General features: G+C 44.6%; 1 protein-coding gene across 1 annotated transcript in view; it reads left to right on the top strand.

Annotated features, from left to right (window-relative positions):
* The window catches only part of IP6K2 (inositol hexakisphosphate kinase 2), a 254,746-nt gene that overhangs the window by 51,448 nt on the left and 184,874 nt on the right, over nt 1-18,424 (top strand). The window contains exon 2 of the mRNA XM_044078587.1: nt 13,576-13,617. The gene's annotated coding sequence lies outside the window, so the exon portion shown is untranslated. The remainder of the gene's footprint in view (nt 1-13,575; nt 13,618-18,424) is intronic.

The raw sequence follows: 18,424 nt of genomic DNA, 5'->3' as shown, positions 1-18,424 counted from the left end.
AACATTTCTAAGTCTAAAATCTCAGAGGGTTGTAGTTCCTCATTCAAAAGAAATACTTCTGAACCTGCCTGCTTTGCAGCTGTATTAGCTCTCGCATTACCTTTTGAAATCCTATCCTGTTGCTTGGTATGAGCTGTGCATTTACAAATAACTACTTTCCAAGGTAATTGAATAGATTCTAAGAGATCTAGAATGAACTGTGCATGATTAATAGGTTTGCCAGTAGATGTTATCATTCCTCTGGTTTTTCCACTGTTGCGCAAAAACATGTACAGTAGAAAACGCGTACTGGCTGTCAGTAAAAATGTTCACACATTTACCTTTTGCTAAGGTACATGCCCATGTCAAGGCAAGCAATTCTGCTGCCTGTGCAGATAAGTTGTGTGGTAAAGGTTTCGCTTCTATAATCTCAGTATTAGAGACTACTGCATATTCTACTAGGTTCTGTCCTGCAGGATCCCTTTTGCACGAGCCATCCACGTAGTATGTCACCTCTGCATCATTCAGGGGGACATCCATGAGATCTTTTCTAGGCAGTGTCTTTTGCTCAATCACCTGCAGGCAGCAGTGTGGTGTGCCATCTGCAGGGGTTGGGAGCAAGGTAGAAGGGTTCAAAGTCGTGCATCGTTCAATTGTCATATGAGATTGGCTCAACAATATAGTCATACAGGAAAGATGCCTAGCAGGGGAAAGATATGCTACCTTCTCTTGCAGTAAAATAATTGCGACTGCATGAGGCACTGTCAATGTGAGAGGGTGGAATAAAACTACTGAGGCCGAAGCCTGTACTGCCATTGCAGCTGCAACTACTGCTTGTACACAGTGAGGTAAAGACCGTGCCACTGGGTCTAGTTGTGATGAATAATAAGCAATGGGGCATTGCTTGTCCCCGTGCTGTTGTGTTAACACTGATGTCATATAACCTTGCTTACAATCTACAGTTTGGGAAAAACGTTTGATAGTTTGGTAATCCCGGAACTAATGAGGATGCTATTAACTGTTTCAGTTTGCAGAAAGCAGATTCTGCTTCTGGTGTCCATTGTAACAAGTCCTGTGCTGCCATAGGCTTTTTATATATCAGGTCAGTCAGTGGTGCAGATTCCAAGGCATAGTTTGGAATCCAGCTCAGGCAAAAATTATTTGTGCCCAGGAAGGACATTTCCTTCTTGGTAGTGGGTTTTGGTGCCTGTAAAATTGCTACTTTTCTGTCCTCATCTAATGTTCTACCCTCTCTGGATATTACATATCCTAGATATTTGACTGTTTTTTTCCAAAGCTGCAGTTTATTTTTGTTTACCTTATGTCCTTCAGCGACTAAAAATCGTAAGTGCTATGGTATCTTCTTTGCAATCTTGCTGGGTGGGGGCCGCCAGCAGGATGTCATCAACATAAAGTAAAATCTGACTGCCTCTTGGTGGGGTAAATCCCATGTTGCTTGCCATTTCTTGTGAGAATATTGTCACTTTCACAATATCCCTGTGGTAGTCGCGTATATGTATACCTTTTCCCCTGAAATGTGAATGCAAACCAATACTGGTTGTCAGGGTGTATCGGTATCGAAAAGAACGCATTGCTGATATCTACCACAGAAAAATATTTCTGTTGAGGTTTTAAGTCATTCAACAGGGTGTGTGGGTCTGACACTGTAGGTGCCCTTAGTATTACTGCGTCATTTACAGCTTGTAAATCTTGGACCACAAGCCATTCTCCATTTGCTTTTTTAACAGGAAATAAGGGTGTGTTACATGGTGAATCGGGAGATTCCACCAGTACCCCTTCCTTAAGTAAAGCTGCTATAATGGGTTTGATTCCTACCTCTGCATCTTTTCTTAAGGGATACTGTCTTTTCTGTGGTCTAAATGCTGACTTTGGTGTGATAGTAACTGGTCCCGCTGTGCGAATAAGTCCTACATCTGACTTTCCTGTTCAGAGAGTTTCTGGTATATTCTGTAAGGGATTCTCTTCCTCCTTTAATAGGAGTGCTAATCAGCTGTCCTTGCCAGACTGCAAGTGCATGGCTGGGTGGGTCTGAGTTATCCAATTCAGCCTCTGTATTTGTATTCCTTGTTCTGACAGTTCTGATTCTGTCTGCCTTTCCCATCTCGTAATTTTTCTCCTAAGTCTGCCCATTCTATGTTTCTGTCGTTAGTTAAGCTAACGTGTGGTAATCGATTTAGATTTATAGAGTGCAAAGAACTCCTGGGGCAATGAACAGCTGGCTACACTGTTCCCTTCTGTGTCCCAGTGCAGATTACATAATATCAGTCTGTTTGCACGATTTCTAAACCATTCTTGCTTATATTCTTTATCAGGTCCTGGTGTGTTACAGTAATAGAGTACAGTGCAAAAGGTGCTGTTTGTCAATGTCAAGGGAGGGGAACGTACTGATGGCTGTATTCATTAATTCTTTGGTCACAGTCCCTGGACCAGTCGTAACCAAGTCTTGACCATACCAATAAAACACTTCACCCTCCGATTGCACTGCAAAGGTATCAATTTGTCGCTGTGCTTCCATACCCTGCATGGACGGAACTACTGCTATACCAAATAGCTGCATAAGGTCTCTGCCCAAGAGGTTTACCGGGCATTTTGCAGAAACAATTTTGCTTTTCTGGGTCCATCCTGATGCAGGATCAGTTATTGCGAAGCCACGGGAGAGAGGCTCCCGGTACAGATGTCCATTAGCTGCTTTTACTAGTATATAATCGGGTGAGACTGAAATTTCTGGCAGTTTGGAGGGATGTATCTGGGTTCGTGATGCCCCTGAGTTGCACACAAATTTAACCACCCTCCCTTCTACCAAGAGTGTAACTTCTGGTTTTGTGTCTGCTAAATAGAGCTCTAAGCTCAATAAAGCTAAATCCAATATTTCATTTTCTTCACTATCCGTAACTTCCTGCACTTCCCTCTATTTCTTCTGTCACATCCTCTACTCCTTCTATCACATCCTCATTTGTCCTTTCTTCGCTATCCCCTTCTAGTGATTCCTGACTATCATATAGTCAGTCCTCACCCTCCTTATCTTCCGTGGTTGTCTTCTTGTTTTTCTTGCAATCCCTTGCCAAGTGTCCCTTTTTACCGCATTTAAAGCATTCTCCCCTTTTCTTTCGCCCTTCAAAGTCTTCTGATCGCTGATCAGATTGTTTGTTTCCCTGGGCTTTTTTCTTGCCCTTTTTCCCCGGACTGTACTACATAAACTTCTGCTCTGTCTTCTACAGAAAATACTTGGGCTTTCTTTTTCTTTTTGCTATTAAAATGCCTTTTGGCATGCCTAGCATATTCAAGTAATGACTGTAACCTGCTTGTACGATTATCTACCATGTGTTTTGTAATAAAACTGCTTATGGGTGCAATACTGCCTTTCAAAAATGCGTTCTTTAACTGCTGTTCATATGGGGAATCTTGTGTTTGATCTTCAGGAACCTGCATTTGCTTTTGTAATCACTCTATTTTCAGTGACAGCAGGGTATAATGGGGGTGGACTAACCTGTTCACTTGCTTCATATTCTGGTAAGGGAGGCTGAGGGGCCAATGCTATTACTAAGTTATTGTCCTCCTTATCTAAAAACATCGCTTTTGAATTATTATTCTTTTGTTCCCTACAGTTTACCTCCTCAATCCACCTGTGTGCCTGAGGAATTCCCAATTTGCGTTGCTTTTTTACCCGACCTTTGGAATCGGTCTTGAGCTGTTTGATAAGTTTGATAAGTGAGGATTTTTCTAATTTTCCATCGAATTCATACTTATTAACCCATTTTGAATAGTATTTAATATTGTCAGCGAGCTGCGACTGCATGTGTTTTGCATCTTCGTTTAACGGCGGATTTTCGGGTCTTTTTTGTGCAATTATTACCCATTTTGTTCTAACCTTTTAATTGTTACGTAACTTCTCTTCTTTTTAACGTGGTACCACGGATTTTGTTGTAGTCTCTTCAGAATGACTACCTACCCACTCGGTTTTCCCTGATCTATGACAAGACAGTAATCTTTTCTGTCCCTAACTTGTAAAAATATTGACAAAAACAATACAAATCTAGCCCCTGATCTAAAACAGAAAGAAGTAGATTCGCCTTACCTGAGCCTTCGTGATTGATCACCTGGATCGTGAAAACCCGTCCTTCAGTCGCAGATCAGAAAGTGGCTGGCCTCTTTTTTTTGTATGACAATTCAGTCGGAGGGCTTTTCAAATAAGAAGAACCAATGTGCTTTCTTCCCCGTACGGTTTCATGCCACCTGGCCCATCTGATCCTAGGTGAAGTGAGGCTTTCTAGTCCGAAGGACCAATCTGTCAAAGGAAAAAACTTCAAAGACCAATTCACGTAAGGTTCAGGTATGGCACCTTTTATTACTTGCAGCAAGGAGACAAAAATTAGAAGTTATGTCCTTACCATAACGTTCCATGTGGAGTGTTCATCTCGCCTTTGTTCTTACACCTGGGTTCGGAGCCGATCCTCGGCTCTGTGTCGGCCGCTTGCAAGCTGTGCATCGAGAAGAAGCTCGAGACCAACCTAACTCCCACAATCCCCCTCTGCCTTTACCTCAGATCTAGTTTGCAAGCAAACCAGAAGTCAGAGAGAGAAACACATTCATGCCAAACAACATAACTCAAGAATACCTGTACATATATATAGATATATACACAACTGCGTAATGCAGAAGCAGAATAAACCAAACCAGGCACCAAACTGTACGTTCTTCCTGAGGGTGGGAATGTAACAACAAAGGCGAGATGAACACTCCACATGGAACGTTATGGTAAGGACATAACTTCTAAATGTGAGAGTGTTCGATCTCGCCGTTTGTTCTTACACCTGGGTAGCGTCCCTAGCTCCATGTTCCTGAGGAACTCACGGGAGAACGTTCTTGAGCACAGTGGAACCAAAGGTTGCCCTGTCCCTAGAAACCCTGTCTACCTTGTAATGAGAAATGAATGTATGTGGTTTAGACCAAGTGGCAGCTGCACAAATAGTGTCCAATGGTAAGCGAGCTGCATGAGCCAGGAATGTAGACACTGATCTTGTAGAGTGCCCCTTAGGTTTGACAGGTAAAGTTTGTTCCGAAGTAGCATAAACAAATATAATGCAATCAGTTAGCCATTTGGAAAGGGTTCGTTTAGTGACTGCTACACCTTTCCTGCTGTCTGCAAAGGCTACAAAAAGTTGATCTGATTTCCTGTGATCCTTTGTTCTATCCAGGTAAAATCTAAGTTGTCTATGAACATCCAACTTGTGTAACATACTCCAACTTATTGGAGTGATTTTTGAAAAAGGTAGGGAGTTCAATGGATTGATTAATGTTATTAATAGAGCAAACTTTGGGGAGAAAGGACGGATTAGTGCGAAGAGATACTATTAGTGCGAAGAGATACTCTGTCAAGAGTGAAAGATCAGATAAGGGTGTTTAATAGCAAGAGCCTGAAGCTCTTGACACCCGCCTAGCCGATGTAATGGCCACCAAAAAGAGGGTCTTCCACGATAAATACTTCAATGGACAAGAGGAGGCCAGTTCAAACGGAGGTAACATCAATTTAGATAATAAAAGGTTCAGATTCCAAGGAGATGTAGGAGTTCTAACTGGTGGTCTAATATGGAAAGATCCTTTTAAAAAGGCCTTACAAAGTCTGTGAGCCATAATAGGTGCCCCACATTCTTCCACATGAAAGTTGGAAATGGCAGCCAATTAAAGTGGCAGGAGAAGCTCCTTGGTGGAACAATTCGGTTAAAAACTCCAAGATCTTGTTTAAAGGAGCTATAACAGGGTCCAAATGCTGAGTTATTTGCCCAGAAAACAAAGCGCTTCCATTTACTAGTGTAGGTCTTTGTAGTGGAAGCTTTATGAGAAGCCACTAATATATTCTGAACTGCAGGTGAAAGAAGGTCAGACCTGGCTAAGTAGGGAAGCGGAGCAGCCAAGCTGCTAGTTGGAGTGACAGAAGCGAGGGGTGGGGAGCCCCTGATGAGTGGGTCAGTAGGTCTGGCTCCGGGTCCAGGATCCAGGGTCCCCGAATGCTGTGTGCCAGAAGAAAGGGAAACCAGATTTGACAAGACCAGAATGGGGCAATGAGGATAATCGTCCTTTGCAGGTTGTTGGCTTTCTGCAGAAACTTTGCAATCGGGGGAAAGGGAGGAAAAGCGTACAGGAGACCCGGGGGCCAATCGTGAACCAGCGCGTCCCTGGGGACTTCCCCTGGAGGGGGTAATAGGGCAAAGTAGCTCCTGCATTTGGTGTTCATTGGAGACGCAAAAAGATCGCAGGAAGGCTGGCCCCACTTGCGAAAAATCTTCGCAACTGACTGTTTGAGGGACCACTCGTGAGGCAACAGGATTGCTCTGCTCAACCTGTCGGCTATGACGTTGGATGACCCCGGGATGTGCGTTGCAATCAGAAAGCGACCCGTGGACTCCGCCCATTGCCAGATTCTCATGGCCTCTCTGCATAGCTGATAAGACTTGGTTCCCCCTTGTTTGTTTATGTACCAGACTACGGACATGTTGTCCGTCTGAACTGCAATAGTCCCTAGAGGAAGAAGGGGAGCAAAGTGTTGCAACGCTAGAAACACTGCCCTCAACTCTAGAATATTGATGTGCAGATTGTACTCTAAATTGGTCCATTCGCCTTGGACTGTCTGTCCCTGAAAGATGCCCCCCACCCACCCTATCAGGGAAGCGTCCGTGGTCACCGTAGCTGTCGCCGTGGGTAGCACAAATGGTCTCCCATTGGAAAGGTTGCAAGTCCGGAGCCACCAGGCTAGGTGTGATTTGCATGTGTTTGTGATCAGAATTTCGTGTGTCAGAGGAAGCTGTTGGAACGACCATTGTGCAAACAGTAGCCATTGTAGAATTCTCATGTGCAGTCTTCCCAGTGGTATCGCAATGAGAGAAGCTGCCATGAGACCCAAAACCTTCAGAGCCAGTTTTGCTGGGGATTTTCTGGATGACAGAAGAAGAGATATGTGGCTTTGTAGTGAGGCTATCCTTTCTGGAGGAAGTCTTAGGATCAAATGATGCGTATCCAATTCTGCTCCTATGAATGAGAGATGCTGTGATGGCTGTAGTGATGATTTTTCGAAATTCACGGAAATTCCGAGATGAACACAAAGGTGTAGTGTGTAATCCCTGGCCTGAATCAGTTGACGCTGGGTGGTGGCAGAAAGGAGCCAGTCGTCCAGATACGGAAACACCTGGAATCCCATGCATCTCAGGTGAGACGCCACCACTGCCATGCATTTGGTGAAAACCCTGGGGGGCTGAGGTCAAGACCAAAGGGCAGAGCTCGAAACTGAAAGTGGCTGGTTCCCAGCCGGACGCGCAAGTGATCCCTGGACGCCCTGGCCATTTTGATGTGGTAGTATGCGTCCTTCAGATCTATTGAGCACATCCAGTCGTCCTCCTGTAAAAATGGAAGGATCAATTGAAGTGTGACCATTCGGAACTTTTCTTTCTTGACGAAGGTATTGAGGTTGCTTAGGTCCAGAATCGGCCTCCAGTCCCCTGTCTTCTTTGGAACTAAAAAGAACCTTGAGTAGGTTCCGAATCCTCTTTGGTCCGCTGGGACTGGTTGGATAACTCTTTTTTTTTTTTTCTAGCAGCTTTGCAATTTCTATAGCTGCAGGGTCTCGCAGATGGGGCGGCACATCTGGGAGTCTTTTCTTCGGAATTGGGGGAAATAGGAAGGGTATTCTGTAGCCTCTGGTAACAACGCTTTTTACCCAGTTGTCTGATGTAAGATTTTGCCAGGCCTGAGGGTATAAAGCTAAGCGACCCCCGACCGCCTCCAGAGCAGGACAGTCGGGCCTCCTCTCAGGAGTGCTGGAAAGGTTTTCCAGGGGGTGTATCCCTGTCACCTTGGTTTTGCGGACCCCCTCTGCCGCCAGGGCGGCATCTTCCACCTCTGCCCCCTCCTCTGCCTCTAGAGGGGGCATCACCCTGTGTGCCTGGGAAAGATCCTTGGGGTTTTCGAAACAACATTTTTCCACCACGTTGCCCTTTGGGGTACGGTCTGGATGGGGTGGAAAAACGGACTCCGACAGCAGACAGAGTCTTTCCCTCCTGCTCACACCGGGTAAGGGTCTCCTTTACTTTGGGGCCAAAGAGAGTGGCACCATCAAATGGGGTGTTAGTAAAGGAAGACTTGAAGGCTTCCGCAAATGAACATAAGCGCATCCAGGATTGTCTACGAAGAGCAATCGCTGAAGCTGCTGCCCTACTCGATCCTTCGGCTGCGTAGGAGATCAGCCTCATGGACGAGTTTGCAATAGATGTAAGGGTATTGAGATGTGCTGTAACTTTTTCTGAAATAGCAGCATCTGTAGTACCCTGGAGGGTATCTCCCAACTCTTTGATTAAATCCCTCTGTAGCCGTGTGAAGTGGGTCAAATAGTTCAGGGATCGCATAGAAAAAGCCGCTGAACTAAAAATGCGCTTCCCATACCTGTCCATAGTCCTAGAATCTGTTAGGCGGATGGACAGATGAGGAAGATTCAGACATCTCCTTCGTGGCCGCTGCCACCACCATAGTGTCCACTGGCACTCCCTTTGTCAAATAAGCCTTATCCTGAGGGGCAGTAATGTATTTGTTAGGCTTTCTAGGGACTGGCTCCACCATGTCAGGCGTCTCCCACGCCCTTCGAGCAATCAGCTCCATCAACTCATCGAAGGGCGGAGTGACCCAGGAGGAGGAAGGGCGAGCACCGAATGCCTTCAGCAAAACTGACTCATTCTCAGAAGGGGGGAGGGCTTGCCAATCACCTCTCTGCTTTAGGATCTCCAGGATGTCAGAAAGAGACATCCTCTGAGGGTGACTTTGGGGACCCTTCTGACTCAAGTCAGTGTCCGATGTCAAAGATTCTTGTGGAGAATCTAAGTGTCTCCTCTTGCACAATCTTTTCCTCGGAACTTCTTCGGGGGGAGCATCCGAAGAAGCCTCCGAGGAAGAGGGGGCACCCTCCAGGGGTGGCTGAGACACAGGTGTTCGACGCTTAGATGTAGCCGTGGGTGCAGAGGAGGATAACTGTCCTTTATGGGGAGGAGAAGCTGTTTCTGCTGATGTGGTTGTCTGGGTAGACAACACCTTCCTCATGAGGTCGAAGGCCCCCGGGTCCCGAGTCGAGGTATCTCCCGGTTCCGAGGAAATGGGAAGAATCCCTGAGACAGGCATCGAAGGCATCGACCCCGAGGACGGAGCCGAGTCGATCCGAGCCGAGGCCCCGAGAGGGAGCGTCGGAACCGAAACATCGGTCCGACTCTAAGTCCCGAAACCAAGGATGGATCTTCGGCTCCGAGACTCAGGTACCGGATCCGACGGAGTCGAGGTGAACGGAGCCAACCGAGAGAAAGACGGTTCTGGCACCGAGGGCTCCACAATCAGTAGATCAACCTCTTCCGGCTCCGAAGACTGGATAGGTTTCGGAGGAGGAACAGATGGAGATAAGGGAAGGCCTTCGAGTCTCGACACCAACTGGGAGGAGACAGAGATGAGCTTGGATAAGGCCGTATTCTCCATTAATTTCTGCACCACGCGGTCTACATCGGTGTCGGAGAGGGGTCTGGAAGAGCGCGTCGAAGGAATCGAAGACGGAGCCGACCTCAACAGTGTCTGGGGAGGGAGCTCCGTCACCTGTTCCAAGACTCGAGGCTCGGAAACTGACAATAGTTAAACACTCGGCCCCGAAGTCTGTGGAACCGGTGATCGAACTTTAACTGAAGAGCTCGGAGCCGATGACCTGGGCTCCGACGTCTTCGATTCCTTCGAGGATTTGGATGCCTGGTCTGATGCATCCAGAGCCTCTTGAAAGGTAGGTTTTAAAAGACCCCTATCCATAAGCTTCCTGCGCCTATCTGTCATGACCCTTCCACTGAAAGAATGACAAATTGAACAGTCTTCTTGCAGATGGAGAGGGCCAAGACAGTAGACGCAGGAACTATGATTATCAGTCACTGACATCTTTTGCCCACATTGGCAACGTTTAAAGCCAGACTTAGCTTTCTCAGACATGTCACAATCTTAGTTATAGCTATCAAAGGAAAAGTTAGTAAAATGTCAAGTCCAGTAATTATGTCTAATCCAGAAACTTTAGTCAAATCCAGTAAAAAAGTCAATCCAGTAAAAGGGTGTGTCTGTCCCTGAAAGAGGGTTAGGCCCCGAGGGAAAACTCTAATAAAGTAAAAAGAACTTTATATGGAACCGAGAATTCCTCGAAACTCTATAAACACACACACACACACTCACTTAGATAATATTTTAGAATAAAGAAATTCTTAAGAAATATAAGAAAAATACAAATCTTAGCTTAAGGTTGCTTGAGCTCATCAAACTGATGTGAACGCTGCAGCGGCAAACTAGATCTGAGGTAAAGGCAGAGGGGGATTGTGGGAGTTAGGTTGGTCTTGAGCTTCTTCTCGATGCAGAGCTTGCAAGCGGCCGACACGGAGCCGAGGATCGGCTCCGAACCCAGGTGTAAGAACAAACGACGAGATCGAACACTCACACATCATGCATTTTGCCTAACTGCTAACAAGAAGTATGCTGCTCTTATACTGTTCTACAAAACGTTGCTTTCTATAGTTGATGTAATTAAACATAACTTTCTGTATTGTTCTACAGCAGATGTTACTCATATTTTCTGCTGACATGACTGGATTTATGAAAAACATTTGAGAAAAACAATCTGACCTTGGGGGCTTTAGCCTGCTACAAGCTTCTATTGTGTAGTTCTAATACATGTGTTACATTTCAAGGTACTTTTCTAGCTTAGACACAAGTAAACTCTGATTGCAGTTCATATATTTTCAAGCAGTCTTTGTTCTTATCAATAGCTTCTGCAGCTGTATATTTTCTCACAGTATAAGCGGAACTCCTTGTCTAAATCTCATAACATTAATACAAGTGATACATCTATTTATTATTTTCCTGACGGAAGCAGAAATTATCTGCTTTGTAAATTTCCAGAGCATAAGCAAAGATTATAACTGCGCATATTTCATGACAATACAAGATTGGAAAGCTTCTGCAGTTTGTACAGATTTATGCAGTGTGAAATAGAATAAATGTGTTAACCCTTTTCAAACCTTAAATGCACAAAGCATATTACGAATACATACACTAATACATATTTTTCTAACATGCTTGTAGACTGTATTAACTTGTGTGCAGCTTTCTCCATGCCCGCAAACTTATTCATGCACCTGATAAATGATTTGCATTACAAAGTACCCTACAGCTCTGTGCTTTTACAGACCTGCAGTCCTGTACGATTGATTTAGTGATGGTAGGATACAAAGAGTAAAGCTGGGAACTCGCCTACTCTTACTGTGTCTCAAAACTCTGGAATTCTATTCCATCCCACTTGAAACTGATTGCCACACCATGCAAAATCCAACTTAAATTTCACAGTACTTCCGTATTATTGCAACCAGATTTGTAACGCTAACTCCTAATATTTTCTTGAAAGGAGTGAATGTTTGAGTAAGAAGGTGTCTGTTGACTCCTACTGATAGGTTTTGCCAGTTGAACATGAGCAGGAAGAAGAAACGGAAGCCAGACTTTGGCACTCAACTTCGAGAGGGACGAATATTTCTTCATGCATGCATTTCTTTTTAAAGAGCACGTGTAGAACCATGTGCTCTATTACACTGACCACAGATTCAGGGCAACTGTGATCCTCTATGTGTTTTAAACAGGATCTGGAAAGTCAAGCTCCTTGTGAAAGTGTACAAAATGTACGGTACTTTCCAAATAGTATCTTTGACATCGGTTTAACACCAATGTGGCTTTTCCGTTTTTCTGTTTGGCGGACCAGGCAGCTCAGTCTTCAGATTATTAGCCACCAGTCTGAGTCCTACTTTCTGCTGCTGTAAAGCGCTCTGAATGGTAGGTTAATATCAGTCTTGCACCCCACTATCCCATTGAGGAGGATTTCAGTGTTTTCTGTTTCCGAGTGAAAGTGATGAGATGCTATGGAAAACTGAAGTTAACTTACCATTCCGATTTGTCATTTACAACAGCAGAAAGCAGGAGTGCAGACTTGAGACTATTCTCTGAAGACTAAGCTGCTAGCTGAATTCACTGCTTGACTTCTTTAAATTATGCTACCTGCAAAGTCTAAAAGTTTAACCCTTGATCGTCTTACAAACCCACCACCAATATCCTAGAAGACTTTAACAGCACCCTTCCTGATTACACTTATTTGTTGTAGATTTAGTAAAAGATAAGAAAGTATACCATGTCGCAAAATCTGGTTGCGATGGTACGCAAGTACCAATTTCACTTATGGGAAGCTTATTTTGTTCATGTTCCTCACCAGGTTAATCTTTTTCCACCCTCGCATATGAATTCAAGCCATAATGGATTAACAGCTCCTATATAAAACCCCCTACTTTGTACTTGGCACATTCCAGCTCAAATACTTGCAGTTTACATCTGTTCTAAATGTCTTGATTTTTATACCCACTAGTGTGTTGCTGTTAACCTGTTGTTGTTGTGTCTTTCGGCTTTTCCCAGTTAGGGGTCCCCACAGCGGAACTCCGGTCCGCTAATAATTGGCAGTAGATTTTTACGTGCCGAGTAAGTTCTTAAATTTCTTACTGCTTATCACCAAGTCAATATACAGTATCTTCACGTACTGTCTTACTGTATTTTTCCCCTTTGTCATCTGCTAAAATTTTTATCACGGTCTGTCATTCTCTTATAGTAACTTACTGTATGACATTCTACTTCACACGCTAGGTATTTTTGCCTAATAGTTGTAAACCCTTGAGTTTAAATTGAAAAAGTTGTAGTCTCTGAAATTGTACATCAAATCAAATATTACTATATAAAAACTCTTCAGTTTTTTGCTACATTCTGTGTTATGCCATGGAATCTCTTTGCACAACTATTTGTTCCATGTTTTCCTGTTGCATGTATTCTGGACTAGCCTCTTGCATACAACTGTTTTATTTTCCTTAATTTTCTTTGCATATTATCTTTAGATTATTCAGTATCTTCTGTACACGTCCTAATACATATGTACTTTATTTCTGCTATTCTTTAAAATGTATGTTGTGTATTAGCTTGGTGTATTTCTGTACAACGGAAAATTTTAAACCCAAAGTTATAACTATAATATTAATACATATTTCTCCCTGAGTTTCCACTGAAAATGGTCCCTGCCCAGCCGGACACTCCCAGTCAACAAAAACAAACAAAATGTGTACTTTACCTGGGGCTTGAATATCTTAAGAATATTGAAAAAGTTCCATCTTGCCTATTAGTTATTTGCTAGATAAGGGTAACACATTTCTGCCATATTGCTGCAACTTGTTAAGGTTGTAGTAAAAGTTGGTTTTTAACACCTGGAGCAGATTTGTTTCTTCAGGTGTGACATTGAAGGAATAAGAAAAGACTAAAATATCAATATGTTGTATATGTCAGTGTGTGGAAAAGGAAAGGAACATGATTTGCTGTTTTTTGACTTCTCAACATTGAACAGTTTAGTACAACTGAAAAGAGTACATTTCCTTCCTAACAGTGTGTTTATGTTTTGAGGGTAAAATTGTTAGTTTTTTAACGCTTTGGTTTTTCTGTTTTGTTTTACAGACGGCAGCAAATTATTTGCAAAAGGTGTGCTGTGTGTCCAAGGTAAGGTTTTATTTGAGACATGGGCATAGTGATAAAGAACTTGGTGTGATTGTGGAGGTAGGTTCATTTCTTGTATAATTTAGTTTGCTGTTTTATTAATAGGTAGTAATAGTGCCATAAACATGGTGCATGGATTTGACTGGCAGCAGGCAGGCAAAAAATGTGTGATTGGATTAGTGTGAATGTCTTACTTTGAATTTCTGGCCTTCTGACCATAAGATGTTTGCTCCTCAGGAATTTAGAGCTGTGCATCTTTTTCTTCTGAGCCTTTGAGCTCTCTGCCATGGGTTTTACATGGTTGTTTAGTCAGGGGGAAAGGAGAGCACCATTTGCTTTCTCTTTCAAACATGGAAAGGCACTCTTTCATACCCAGATGTCTTTTTGTTCCTGTGTTGCAGTATTCATACTGTGGGATTTCCAGCTCTCCGGTGATCTGATGTTGTCTTCTATACAAAAGCTTAAGCCTGGCTGCTGTAGGTGGATGGGACGTCACACATAGGGCCATTAAAACGGGGGCTATAAATGTGACGTCTGCACGCACAGACCTCAGAACTTCTCAGCCACAGACTACGTATGCTTCGATCCTCTCCTTAGTCTGAATATTTCAAAAAAGATAAGTACCCCGTTGAGGTTTTCGTTTTTCTTACTACTTGAGCTTGGTTGCTGTTGGGTTTGTTTTTGTTGTTGGGTTTGTTTTTGTTGTTGGCTGATGTCTAAGCAAAAGAGCAAATGTAATTGTGGGTGTCTGATACTGCATGTTTTGCTAAGGTGAGGAGCACGACCATAAGGCCTGCTCCTTTTGTCATTCATTCATGCCAAAAACCCTTCACAGCCGTTTGGCAGCTTTAAATTTGTATCTTGAGAATCAAAGTTTGAAGTCTCTTGCTCGCAGAATGGATAGTGATTTGGCCACCCAATCCGAATAACTGAGGAAGAAAGCCAAGGTTACCAGGCCTTCTCCCGTTGCTGCTCTGCCATCAGACGGCCTGCCGAGTACCAATTTTTAGAGGCAGAGGACTGCCAATTCTTCCGTTAACTTTGATGGATCCTCTGGATGAGGCGGTTACTGCAGCTACAGAGAGCATGTCCAGTGGAGCCGACCCAGATGCCGGCCTCAACCAACGTCGAAGGGGAACCAGTACTTGGCGGCCAACCGAGGCTCCTCCTGCCCCACCCCTCCTCTGGATGAGGCGGTTACTGCAGCTACAGAGAGCATGTCCAGTGGAGCCGACCCAGATGCCGGCCTCAACCAACGTCGAAGGGGAACCAGTACTTGGCGGCCAACCGAGGCTCCTCCTGCCCCACCCCAAACCTCAAATCCTAGGCTAGCTCCTAAGCAAACGCCAGCTAAGAAAAAAATAAAAACACTGGGCCCCATGCCTCAAGCTACTTCAGTTTGGCAGGCGTTCATTTCCTTGCTGCAGGCCTTACTGGCCCTTAGACCTACATAGGCCTTGTACCTACGGACATTCCAGAGCCGAGACCTAGAGCAGCCTTTGCTGCTTCCCTCCTTTTAATCCCTGCTCAGCAGGAAGAAGAACCTGAGCATTGATTCCTCTTCTGAGGAATTTTTCTTGTGCGTCTCGGATTGCTTCTCCTGTGGACTATTGCTCCCCCGACGAAGACTGTGTTGTGTGATTCTCCTCCAGAGGGTATTTCCATTGGGGAAACCATCACAAAAATGATAGAGTACTTAAAGTGAGATACTACCTTGATGACACACCCAGAAAAGACATTTTGAGCTTCTGCAGCTAAAATCTCCCTCCCCCTCAGCTATTTTACAGTTCTACCAGCCTTTCTGGACATTTTTAATTCTGCCTCCAAGAATCCATATTCTCAACCACCTGCCCCCAAAAGGCCAGATAGGTTTTATAAAATTCCAGATGAACGGAAGTTTCTAGTGAAATCTACCATGGCTGACCCTGCAGTCATTGCTGTGTTGCCCTCTGCTTCCTTTTTGCCCACAAACAAGGATAGCAAAAGGTATGTACCTCCTCCACCTTAGCCTTTAGGGCTATAAATAAATTACCAAATGCACATGGCACACTAGTAAGTGCAGTTATGATGCAGCAGAAGCATCAGCCAGGTCTGCTGTATCCGCATCTGTCTTGTGTCCTGGCTATGTCTCCAACCTCTACCAGAGGACTTGAAATCCAAGGTAATGGATGCTCCTCTAGACCACAATCTCTTATTTGGTAAGAATTCAGCAGAATTTTTCAAAAATTTACAAGAGAAAAGTAGAGAGTTTCAAGACCTCAAGCACTTGCTGGTGTCCCCCTTCCCCAGATACTACAGGCACTACCTTGCTAAGATTTCTTTTGTAAGAAGAACTCCGTCCATCTCGTCCTTCCTCCTCTAGACCTCGTAAAGGGTCCAGGAGATTGCCTTACTCCAGACCTCCTAATTCCCAGGGACTTGCCAAACTGCCTTTTCCTGACCTGAGGAGGTTCCACTTCAGCATGACTGCCTGTATCGGCTTCCTCTGTCCGCCTGCCTTACCCAATGCCTCCCCTTCTGGAAAACAATTACCTCTGGCACTTGGGTGCTTTCCGTCATCCAAAAGGGATATTTCCTATCCTGGAAGGAAAAGCCAAAAATAATTCCCTTCCCTCCAGGAAACCAGCTACATTTATTCCCTCTCATTTTGAAAGAACTCCTGACTCTATAGCACTAGTTCCCTCAGGACAGGAAAGAAAAGGCTTCTATTTCTGCCTTTTCCTAGTCCCCAAAAAGGATGGTCCTTGGAGGCCAGTCCTGGACTGTTCCTAAAAGTTCCGTCCTTCAGGATGCTCTCCCTACAGATTTTGCTACCCCTCATTCCACCTAAAGCCTTCATTGTCACTCTGGATCTAAAGGATGCCTACCTGCACATCCCTATCAGACACTCCCACAGGAGGTTTCTGAGCTTCACTGGATATTCTTCGCACTTTCAGTTTATGGTCTTGCCCTTTGGCTTGTCTACTGCTCCCAGAGTGTTTATGAAATGCCTGGCCCCAGCCATCGTCTATTGCAGAACCAAAGGACTACAAATCTACACTTATCTGGATGACATTCTTATTCTGGCAAAATCAGAATCCATCCTGCAAAACCATCTCAAATTCACAATGACTGTCTCCACAACTTGGGCTTTACTATCAACCTCCAGAAGTCCTTACTTCTTCCTCAGCAGGACAAAGTTTTCCTAGACTGCAGGATAATAACAGACTTGATGAGATACTTTCTCCCACTGGACAAAGTGCACTCTCTCTCTCCAGCCGTTTTCAAGGCCTACTTACGAAATCCCATCTCTCGGCAAGACAATTTTTGCAAGTCCTAGGTCTCATGGCAGCAACCATTCCCATGCTCCCATTAGCCAGGATGCACATGAGAAAATTCCAGTGGTATTTAAAAAAATGTATGGTCTCGAAGCCAACATTCATTAGACAAACGTATTCCCCTCCTGCCTTGCATAAAGACAGAACTAAAGTGGTGGAGTCAGCAAGTTTCCCAGAACTAGGGCATCCCACTCAAACTACTCCCCATCACTCAGACCATGCACACAGATGCATCAGATTTAGGGTGGGGAGTAGATTTTAAGGGTTTCAGGGTACAACAGCGTTGGAACCCTGCACTTCAAAAGCAACACATCAGTGTCATGGAAATGACAGCAGTATTACTGGCTCTAAAAGCTTTCCTTCCAGTCTTGCAACCAGGCCTGCTACACATTGTGACAGACAACACAACTGTTATGAGGTACCTCAACAAGCAAGGAGGGAGAAAGGCATACTGTTTGTGTTGGATAACTTTACAAATCTGGGAAATAGCAACCAGACACAACCTCTTACTGCAGGCCTCTTGCATCCTCTCTCAGGAAAATTGCTCAGCAGAACACCCCCCCCCCCCCAAGCACGAATGGATTTTAAACACCTTCTTAGACATCGTCCACCAGTGAAGCACACAAGTGGATCTCTCTGTCTACCCCCAGGACAGACAGTTATATATTTTGCTCCAGGGATCACACTCCACTAGCATGTAGAATGAATGGCCTTCAGCTTTCTATGGAATGTTCCTGTACGCTTCCCCCCTTCCCACTAATGCACTAGGTTCTGCTGAAGATCAACCAGGACCAACCCATAATCTTGCTAGTGACTCTCTGTTGGCTAAGGCAACACTGGTTCTCCCTTCACTTCCTAGCCAAGGGCAATCACCACACGTTACCCCACAAGGTGGACCTACTCATCCAACAAAAGGGATCTCTCATTCATCCTCGGCTGCCTTTACTGCACCTGACCCTATGGGTGGTCCAACTTTTGATCCCTTTCAGACAACTGTACTCAGAAGATGTTCTGTCAGTCCTGAGGGAGGCCAGGAAGCCATCTACCAGAAGAAACTATTTGACAAAATGGCATAGATTGACAAATTGGTGTGTGCTTAAGGACAGGGACCCTTTTCAAGCAGATAACCTCTTTGGTCCTTAGTTGCGTATGTGATCTCATTTAAGGAAGGACTAGCCTATTCATCTCTGAAAGTCCACCTTTCTGCCATTTCAGCCTGCTTACCTTTACAGCCACCTCTGCTCTCCAGGCTGTATGTTAAACTTTTTTCCTGAGAGAGGTCTTACATATAAGACCACCAAGGAAACCCATCCCTCCTCCCCGGGACCTCAACGTCGTACTGGAAAAACTAACTCTACCTCCGTTTGAGCCAGCAAACGCAGCATCTCTGCAAGTGTGCACATGGAAAACCATTCTCTTAGTGGTCATCGCCTCTACGAGAAGTGTCTGAAATGCAGGCCCTCATGGCCTGCCCCCGTTACACCATCTTCCAC

The sequence above is a fragment of the Protopterus annectens genome, chromosome 7.part1 (assembly GCF_019279795.1).
Source record: "Protopterus annectens isolate FY-2018-M chromosome 7.part1, PAN1.0, whole genome shotgun sequence".
NCBI classification, from domain to species: Eukaryota; Metazoa; Chordata; order Ceratodontiformes; family Protopteridae; genus Protopterus; species Protopterus annectens.
This window is presented reverse-complemented; position numbering and strand designations above follow the sequence as displayed.